Below are 7,130 nucleotides of genomic sequence, written 5' to 3' on the forward strand. Positions count from 1 at the left end.
TCTGTTTTCCAGGACTTTCCTAATGACATTCTAGAGTAAAGTGCATCTCCTTGCTTTAGCCCGCAGTGAATTGGAAAAGCATCAGACAGAAACTGGCCTATATGGACTGTGCTGTATGTTTCACTGAGACACATTTTAATTAATCGAGCTAGCTTCTTGGGAATACCAAATTCAATAAGAATATTATATAAAACTTCTCTCTTTACAGTCATATGCCTTTTTTAAATCTATAAATAACTGATGTACTGTGCCCTTACACTCCCATTTTTTCTTCAATATCTGTTGAATACAAAAAATCCTGTCAGTAGTCAATCTCTTATGCCTAAAACCACATTGATGATCCCCAATAATTTCATCTACATATTATGGAGTTAATCATCTCAAAAGAATATTGGACAAAATTTTATATGACGTCAATAAAAGTAATATTTCTCGAAAGTTACTATGCACAGTTAGTCTTTTCTCAATTAGCAAGTACAAGCTTATAAATTTCACTAGATAATGCATTTTTACCCTGTTGTAGTAATTCTGCTGGAATTTGATCGATACCTGGAGGCTGTACCTTTCCAGATTTTCTATCGCAATTTCGACTTCAGAAAGTGTGAGTTCGGTTATAAATGGCTCACCCTTGTACTTCATAGGCCTATTACTCTTTATACCTTTTTAAATGAAAAATATTTTCATTACCCTACTTAGTCATTATTGGTGTAACCCAAAAGCATAACAGCACTTTAGACATGGTTGCTACCCCAAAAATGATTTTGGTTATCAAACTGTCTTGATGAAACAAATGTTAGAAGCACAATAAAGCATAATATTTCAAATAGAGCATAATTTTTGGAAAATGAACTGCCTGCTTCAATGCACTATTTATAACAATTGTGACCAACAATTAATATTAAAAATACTCGCATTAACAATGAGAAACTAGTTTTTCAACAATGGAAATTTCAAACTTAAGAATTTAAGTTATATTTTAAATTCTTAACTACCAGATTTTGTAGACCTGTGAGGAACAGGATAATTAAAATAACATTACAGAGTACAAGTTTAATGGTTTTAAGGCCAGTTCACATCTGTTTGATACCAGCATACCGAAAACATCTGTAACTGCGTAAAAAGGGTTCACGAGTTTTCTACAGACAATTTTGTGGCTGAAAAGGGGAAACTTTTGTGTACCTTATGTTCAAAGTGTATTAATTTCGAAAAAAAAAAAATTCCATTTTGCAGAAACATGTGGAAAGTTTTAAACATAGATCTCGGAAACAAAGTGATGGACAGGGTTCAACTTCAGGTGGTCCTAGCAGCATAAGTGCCAGTACTATACCTCAAATATGGTAGCATATGAAAAAATTCAAGGATAATATAAAAGATCTTGTGGAAGCATTCACTTCTGCTGGTATTCCATTGCATGTCTTTCGTATCCAATGATTTCGTTAGTGGATAATGGATAGCAACAGCTACATGTATGCAGTCGGCTTCCAGTGAAACCACTCTAAGAAGGCATCTTGCGAAGTGTGCTGAAGACGACTTTCAGGAAACTAAGTCAAAATGTGAAAGTAATTCTGTCTATCTAGTGGTTGATGAAACAACAGATATAAAGGATCGTAAGATGGTGAATGTTCTTGTTGCTCCACTGTGTGTTGTGAATGAAAAACCCTGTCTTGTGAAAACCAAAATTGTTGAACACTGCAATGCCGATGTTATAGTAAATTTAGTACTTGATACAATAGATCTTATTGGTGTTCACAGAAGCAATTTTATTGTTTTAATATCAGACAGTGCACTATATATGCTTTCTGCTGGCAGGCGACTGGTTGGAGTTGCACCTCAGCTTTTACATTCTACACGTTGGGCTCACGTATTGCATCTTTGTGCTGAAGAGATTAGAATTTCACTAAAAATTGCTGATGAATTCATTGCAGCTGTTAATGCTGCTTTAGCAAAAGTTCCAGTCAGAAGGGAAGACTGCTGGACTGCGTAAAAGAAGCAGGAACATTTGTTCTTCCTCCAGTTCTTGTAATAACTTGCTGGGGGACATGGCTGAAGACAGGAAAATATCAATTTCAATGCAGTCAAACATTGGATTGATTTAGAAGGTGGTGAAGGCAGTGCTGCTGTAACAAACTTAAAGTGACTGGTTGAAAATAAAGAACTTATACTTCAACTCAGAGTTGTATCTAAAATTTCTAATGGACTCTGCAATCAAATACAGGTTCTGGAATCAGATAATCAAGATGCAACAAAGGTCTGGCTTCTTCTGTCTTCATTTCTTCAGATAGTTCAAAGTTCAAGTGCAACGTGTAAAAAATTGACAGGATATATGAGTGAACGTCATCCTGCTCTAAATTTTTGGAAGGAAGTTCAGAATTTAGATCCAACATTAGCTGTTTCTGAGAAGATTTCTTCGGTTTTTAATTCAGATGAACTGAAACGTTTCTCTGCCATTGATGTTCCAGTGGAAGAAATATCAACATATGCAGCAATGGTACATGGAGAAAATTTGTCTTCAACTTCTGCCTTATTCTTCTGGCAGAAACATTCCACCAAGATGCCTAACCTATGTAAGCTGGCAATGAAGGCAATTATGGTTCCTCCATCATCTGCTTCAGTTGAGAAGCTTTTCTACTCTCAATTGGATTCTGAATTCTAAATGGTCATGTCTGATAGAAGAAAATCTACAGTCTCACAACTTGCAATTAATCAAAATCAACTTCAAGAGGTGTTCATTTGGAGAGTCGAGTGACAGTGACAAGGATGACTACATTTTCATTCATTTCATGACTAGATTGCTAACAGTGTATTCTTACCTATCCTGCAAACTAACATTAGTGACAAAAAAAAATTCAGTTTGATGATATACATAAAGAGTATTTGACTTGAGTTTATTGGTATAAAATACATTATTATGTACTATTTATGTTAAAAGAAATTTAAAATATGGCACAATTTGAAAAAAAGATAAAGCATAATTTGAAAAAAATAAAACATAATGTGGGTTGCAGTCATTATTGTAATGCTACGAGACTTCTACACAATTATATAATATTTTATTTGTAACCTATAGCAATGCAAAGTTTATAACTTCACCTTTTCTTCCCATCAAGCCCTAACTATGAACAGAAATTTACCCAATTTTTTCAAACTATTTTCACTTACAGTTCCGCATTATTTCTTATATGCTATTCTGTTGTTTAGTTTCAGGGTTTTCTTTTTATAAACAATAAACGATTTTCTGAAATTTTGAGCGTCCTTTGCATTTATTTTTATATTGACGGACTTTCACAAACTAAAATTTGAGTGTGTAGAGTATGTACTGATAATTTTCTCGTGAGCATAATCAAAGAGGATTTATCGACATTTTCAAAAATCATGAACAAAATATTGGATTCACTAGTCCAATTTTGTCTCTTCAACTGGAAAGCACCCTTAACCATATCTTTAATAAATGGAAAAAAATAATGGCTAATATTGAACACTCCTGAGTAACTTGTAACATCAATATGATTAAAGGACTAAAAAAGAAAGAAAAAAAAACATTTGGGATTACTTGAGAAGGAAAAAATTCACTGAGGAAATACATTGGTACATCTTTTAAAGGCTGAGTTGATTTAAAATATTCAGAATGTTTTAAAACTTCATTTTATGCTTCTTATGAGTGTTCTAATTATGATTATTTTAATTTTTTTCTTTGCATCAATTATGTGTTTATGTTTTAACATGTTCCCAAAATGGGAACTTTAGCATGTAAAGGGAGTAAAAGTTATTGACAATAAGTGTGCTTTTCTAATGTTTAGGCTGTAGTTACAATATATAAATGGAATATATGAATAAATGATTAATTTTACAATGAAATAGGAACATTACCTCCACTTGTAAGTCTATAAGACACTTAGCACACTGTGTTTTTGGTCTGTGGAACTGTTCAATTTATTTCTTATGGACAAATTCATCACAAACTTTTCTGTGAAGCCGTTTTCACATTTTTGCACATCAATTTTGTATTTTTCATGAACACTATACATCTGTCTTCTGTGAAGTGGTTGATTCTATCATATCTCACACCTTGAAGAGAAGGTGATGTTGATCCTCTAACCTTCTATGCATCATACCAGACTTGAACAATGATTCTTCGATACTCCTAGTGGCTGATTTTACTGCCTGGACAGAGATACTGGAAGAACCAGAAAGCAGTAACAACAGCAATATTCTGTCCATTTGAGAATAAATTTCACCACCATCCCCCCCCCCCCCCGCAACCATGGTCTGTAAGATGACAATCTATCTAGCAGATCAACTCTTCCTATTCCTTGATTATATATGTGAATCAGGTGTGGTTGAACGTCCTTACGACTTACCTTCTTTACCCCCCTACTGCCCTTATGAATTGACTTACAGCTAAGTAGTTACTTACAATTGTAACAACAGAGTTGTCATTCCATCTCATACAAATAATCTGTCCATCAGACCTATAATTGTGTGATCCATGTTCTTCCTTTTTCATCACATTTGAAGATTTTAGCGGACATTTGTTGGTTCTGTTTCCTCTTGTTGCTCCACATGCACGGAAACCACTTTCTGTCAAATCCGTCAGAAGAGAATGATTGGTGAAGAAGTTGTCGAAGAAAACTGTGTTGAAATGGGTTCTCTACAATTGAAAGCATCCGTTTTATGACACGGCTTCCTAGTGTGAACCATCATTGTCGCTGTCGACTAGGATGGCAAAACATGATATAATTATTATGATTAATGATTAATCATAATCATATAATTATATGGTATAATATAATTTTACAGGAAAGCAATTTTAAACTTTTGAGTTTAATTTTAAAATACTTGCAATTAATATTGGAAACTAAGACAGTAGTATTTTAATAGATAATTTCCTCGAGATGTTGAATTTAAATTTGGATTTGATATTTTTCAATCGAAACTTTGAAATTTTCGAGACATATCATCTTTTGCCCACTTTTTTAAATATAAATAAAAGATACAAATCAGAAAGTGACAGAACTTTCAATTTTACATAAAATGCGAGGGCTATTCGTAAAGTAACTTCCGTTTTCATATAGTGTGTGTAACAACAGAGACAGTGGCGCTGCTCTTGTGGTGGAGTGTACCTTGAAGCAATACGTGTCGAGCAGTGGTAGAGTCAAGGTCGTGTCTTTGTTCCTCTCTGAGCCACGTGCTGTCAAAATGTGTACTGCAATCACAAGTCCTGCCAGGTGTGAGGTACGTTCTGTAATAAGATTTCTTGTGGCCAAAAACTGTAAAGCTAGTAAAATCCATCGCCAACATTGTGAAGTTTATGGTCCTGACGTAATGAGTGAAGGTGCTGTAAGACAATGGTGCCGTAGGTTCAAAAATGGGTGAACCAATGTCCATGATGAAGAGAGAAGTGGTCGACCGAGTATCATGAATGCAGATCTGATTAGAGCAAACCACATGTTCACCATGTCAGAGCTTAGTAAGGATTTTCCACAGATTAGTCATACTCTTCTGTACAAAGTGATTACCGAAGATTTGGGCTACTGGAAACTTTCTGCCAGATGGGTGCCTAAACTCCTTTCTGAGGAACAAAAGGCTCAGCGGGTGGGAGCAGCATTGTCCTTTCTTGAGCATTACAAAAGAGAAGGTGATGCTTTTCTCAATCAGATTGTGACAGGAGATGAGTCTTGGGTGCGGTATGTGAATGCAGAAATAAAGTTTCAATCAATGCAGTGGGACCATACTCACTCCCCAAAGAAACCCACAAAGTGTCGTCAAACACTTTCCACAAGGAAACTCATGGCAACTGTCTTCTGGGACAGAAAAGGAATTTTGCTAGTGGAGTTCTTGGAAAGGAATGCCACAATTAACGTTGAGCGTTACTGTAACACTCTAACAAATTTGGAAAGGGCCATTCAAAACAAACGTCGTGGCATGTTGAGCTCTGGGGTGATTTTCTTGCGTGACAACGCCTGGCTGCATACAGCGCTTTGTACTGCGACCAAACTGCAAGACTTCAACTGGGAAGTACTGGATCATCCTCCCTATAGCCCAGATTTGGCGCCTAATGATTACCATATCTTCATGCACATAAAGACGTAGCTTGGCTCAAAGTGCTTTGACAATGACGAAGAATTGAAAACCAGCGTTGTAGGTTGGCTTCAATCGCAGGCGGCCGATTGTGGAATTTCAAAGCTCGTCAAACGCTACGACAAGTATCTCAATGTGACTGGAAACAATGTGGAAAAATAAACTAAAGTGTATACTTTGAAACGTATTGTAACCCAATTCTGTAATGTCATTCACAGGTTTGTAAAAAATAAACGGAAGTTACTTTATGAATAGCCCTCGTACATTTCCTTCATGAATTCTGTGGAAAGGCACTTAATATTAATAATAATTGAAACAACTGTAATCATAATATTAAAGAAAATGTTCTCTTTTGAGTGCAAAGAAATTAACTCAAAACTATATCAATTATTAATTTAAAGAAAAATGGTTTTGTTTAGATAATAAGTCAGGAGTTGAATTACAATCACCTACCGTTTTTTCAGTATTTCTGGTTTGTTTCCACTGGTCACTGTCCTCTGATGTTTCACCATCAAGTACAGCTACAGTATGTGAAGTTTTCAATTGAGGCGGTTAGAAGCAAATGGGTGTAAGTGACATTTCTAAAAAAAAAAAATATTTGAGTGCATCCAGAGTAAACTAAAGCATTTAAAATTTCAGTAGTAAAGGGATATATCTTTAACCACATCGTACATTAACATTTAAAATTAAAACTTCACGGAATTTACGAATGCTTAATTACATTTTATGGAAAATAACATAAGTGCACGTACACACCTTTGCTTTTGACTGCCTCAATTATATGAGGGAACATAACAATCCTCACCAATACGATTAGGGGTTCTTTGATTTATAATCCACGTAAGATTGCTTGCTGTTCGGGGACAACTAATGAGCACACAAATTATTGATGTGGAATACTTGGAGAAATGAATAATCAAAGAATTTATAATAGCCAAGTGTGTTTGCATGGGTTTTTCTAGGTAAAAATTATGACCAACCCTGTGTATACTCTTGGTATGATCACACTGAACAACAACTAAACAATTGAAGACATTATTATAAAAACAACT

At 35.0% G+C, this 7,130-nt stretch overlaps 1 protein-coding gene across 3 annotated transcripts in view; it reads left to right on the forward strand.

The window, feature by feature from the left end:
* LOC138694514 (rho guanine nucleotide exchange factor 39-like) overlaps positions 1 to 3,855 on the forward strand; it is a 54,680-nt gene extending 50,825 nt beyond the window's left edge. The window contains exon 11 of one of the 3 annotated variants that reach the window (XM_069818304.1): positions 1,231 to 3,855. The gene's annotated coding sequence lies outside the window, so the exon portion shown is untranslated. The remainder of the gene's footprint in view (positions 1 to 1,230) is intronic. The other 2 variants (XM_069818305.1, XM_069818307.1) reach the window with 2 other exon arrangements.
* Positions 3,856 to 7,130: the final 3,275 nt, after the last annotated feature.

This window comes from Periplaneta americana, chromosome 2 (assembly GCF_040183065.1).
Source record: "Periplaneta americana isolate PAMFEO1 chromosome 2, P.americana_PAMFEO1_priV1, whole genome shotgun sequence".
Taxonomy (NCBI): Eukaryota; Metazoa; Arthropoda; class Insecta; order Blattodea; family Blattidae; genus Periplaneta; species Periplaneta americana.